Source organism: Alligator sinensis, unplaced genomic scaffold (genome assembly GCF_000455745.1).
Source record: "Alligator sinensis unplaced genomic scaffold, ASM45574v1 scaffold343_1, whole genome shotgun sequence".
Classification (NCBI taxonomy): Eukaryota; Metazoa; Chordata; order Crocodylia; family Alligatoridae; genus Alligator; species Alligator sinensis.
Genome location: NW_005841947.1, coordinates 781,268 through 784,427, shown reverse-complemented (window position 1 = coordinate 784,427; position 3,160 = coordinate 781,268). Strand labels below are relative to the sequence as shown.

The window sequence follows — 3,160 nt, the reverse complement described above, 5'->3', positions numbered from 1 at the left end:
GGTAGCTCGAAAAAAAAAAGAAAAACCAGCCAATACTATGGAAGAACCCAGGTTAGCACAGAGCCTCATTGCTTAATTGTCTCATTTCTTCTAGTGCACAATGACAAGTGACTCTTATACTGACTGCAGTGATTCATTAGTCATTTTGGAAAAGGAGGAACACCATGAGATTCCCCTATTCACTCTCTTTTCCTCCAGCTGTTACAGTGGGGTGGATTCTTCATCTACCTCAGGGGTGGGCAATTATTTGGACCCAGGGGCCACATAGGGAGTTCTCATGGGTTCTTGTGGGCTGGGTCAGCACCTTCCACCCCGCCCCCCCAACAACTCACCAAAACTCCCTACATGGCATGGGGTCACGGGCTGGAAGGGTGCACTGGTCAGAAGCAAGACAGGCAGGCGAGGCCAGGATCATGGGGTGGGGTGTGTGGGGTCAGCCCTCGCCCTGTGGGTGGGGAAGCTAGGGGACATGTGTGTGTGGTGGGGGGGATGCAGGTAGGCAGGGGGGTCTGCCTGGGTGCTAGGTCCTAGGAGCCAGCTGGGAATGAGGGGTAGGAGGAAGGGGCAGCGGGCGCATGTAGCACAGCTTGCCCAGGTGGTGTGATCTGCAGCTACCCCTGCAGAGCTCCACATAGAGCTGAACCCTACCTGGGGCACCTGGCACCGTGCTCCAGCCTGCATCCGCCAGCATGTGCAGTTTACTGGTGGGGCTGCATGTGGCTACTGCGGAGTTCCTCTAGCCTCCAGCAGCAGCTCCTCTTCCTGCTATATCGCTTTGGGCAGGGAGGAAGCTTCACCCAGGCAGCTCCTGCCCCAGCGCACAAATCTGCAGAAGGCAGCTGGGAGCTGGAGCCAAAGCCCCATGCACTGGGGCAGGAGCCACCTTCCATGAAGCTCCTGGGTAACTTCCACCCACTCAGCTGCCCACACTGGGAAAGTGGAGTGGGTGCAAGGCAGCTGGAGCTGCCTAGCTGAAGCATCTTCCTGGCCCAGAGTGGCACAGCAGGTACAGGAGTCGTCACCGCTAGAGGCGAGGGGAGCCAAACAGCAGCTGCATCAGGAGCAGCCCTTCTGGTAAGCTGTGTGTGCTGGCTAGGGTTGAGCTGGTGGGCACTGGCTGCAGCACAGTGCAGGTTGCCCTGGGTGGGTCTGGACCCTATGTGAAGCGCCACAGGGACAGCCATGGGCCCAATCCAATGAACTGGTGGACTGAATCTAGCCCACACACCATATTTTGCCCACCTGTGCTCTAGATGAAGGTGAGAACAGGACCACTGTTCCTCATACTCAGAGGGGAGGCTGGCAACAAGTAACATGAAATTTTCTTTACCTTCAAAGCACAAGTAGTTGCTCCACAGTGCACTCTGCTCCAATGATCCCAGGGCACTTCAGGGGCAGATATTTTTTTGCTTATTGCAGCAAGCATAAAAACATGAAGTACAAGCTTCCTGTCTCAACTACAGGTTCCATTCATTCAGCTTTCTCTTAAGCACCATCAGTTCGTGAAAAGTGATCTACATACAAGGACATAAATCAGACAGTTTAAGCCAGAAAGGCCCAAAACATTTTTAGACCAATGTCAACCTTCCAGACTTTTTGTGGACAATACCTCCCTCTCTTAAGAGTGGGGGCTTCCCCAACACATCCCTGCCACACACACACAGACCAGAGTGGTGGTCTCTCAACCTGTACCAAATGGTCTTCCCTTGGCTCACCCTTTTACGACAGCTGCCTTCTCACATTCTAGGGACGTGCCTGATGCATTAGGTCATGTGGCAAGGAAAATACCACACTACATTGCTGAGCCTGAGGGGTGTACCAGTGAGTGAGGCACACAGCAACCTGTAGACCACTTACCATGACATCAGGGACCATCAGTGGTCCGCTCAGTACAGTTGGGGAAAGCACTAGTTTAAGCCCTACATTTAGCTGTTTAAAACAGCTTTTAGAAAGGGGCACATTTCAAAAAATCAGTGAAAACACATAAACGCAAGCTTGCAGGCCAAGTCTGAACTTTGAGCCAAGTGAAATGGAGCAGTCTGGTCCCCCTGACCAGGACATGGACCCCATAAGAGAGGCAGGAGAACAGGAATCAGTTCTGTTTCCCAAATCCCAACCCCTGTGACAGTTGCTCAGATGGACAGCTGGTCACATAAGGAAACAATTTCTTTTGTTAAGACAAAGAGAGAGGGAGAAGGGTTTCTAACTCCTCCTTTCCTACATGCTCAGTAGGTAAGGGCAGTGTGACTACGTGTGTGTGTCTGTCGGTCACTGTCGCTGTCTGTCTGTGTGCACCTCGCATATGTGCGCGCATCCATTTCTGTGCGTCCGTCTGTGTGTGCGTGTACATCTGTCCATCTCTGTGTGTCTGTTTGTCCATCTCTCTGCCTGTCTCTGTGTGGATGTCTGCCTGTTTGTCTGTCTCTGTCAGTATGTACATGTGTGTCTGTTTGTCCATCTGTGGGTATGTCTGTCTGTCTCAGCGTGTCCGTCTGTTCAGCTGTCTGTCCATCTGTGTGGGTGTCAGTCTGTCTGTTTGTCCGTCTCCATGTGTCCGTCCATCCGTCTGTCCCTCTGTGTCCGTCTCTGTGTGTCCATCCGTATGTGTCTCTCTCTCGGTCTGTCCGTCCATCTGTCTGTCTGTGTGTCCATCCATCTGTCTCTGTCCATTTCTGTGTCTACCTGTCCATCTGTCTCTCTGTCCGTCCGTGTGTGTGTCCATCTCTCTGACCCTCCGCCCGTGTGTCAGTATGTCCATCTGTGTGGGTGTCAGTCTGTCTGTTTGTCCGTCTCCATGTGTCTGTCCGTATGTGTGTCTCTCTCTCTCTGTCTGTCCATCCATCTGTCTCTCTGTGTCTATCTGCCCATCTGTCTCTCTGTCCGTCTGTCTATCTGTGTGTCTGTCCGTCTCTCTGTCCGCCTGTGTCTCTCTGTCCCTGTCCGTGTGTGTGTCCATCTCTCAGACCCTCTGTCCGTGTGTCAGTATGTCCATCTGTGCCTGTCTGTCAGGGGGTGACATGCAAGGACACAGCCCCGTACCTATCCCGATGTGCAGGCCGGGGGGGGGGCAGGGGGCGAAGAGGGGACAAGCACGCGCCCCCTCCCATGACAACCGCCCGCACTGGGAGGACGCCGCAACGCCCCTCTCCCGCCCCTCCCT

The 3,160-nt window shown here is 53.7% G+C and overlaps 1 protein-coding gene across 1 annotated transcript in view; it reads right to left on the bottom strand.

Annotated features, from left to right (window-relative positions):
- The window catches only part of CLDND1 (claudin domain containing 1), a 13,981-nt gene extending 12,469 nt beyond the window's left edge, over nucleotides 1-1,512 (bottom strand). Inside the window, exon 1 of the mRNA XM_006020139.3 lies at nucleotides 1,331-1,512. The gene's annotated coding sequence lies outside the window, so the exon portion shown is untranslated. The remainder of the gene's footprint in view (nucleotides 1-1,330) is intronic.
- Nucleotides 1,513-3,160: the final 1,648 nt, after the last annotated feature.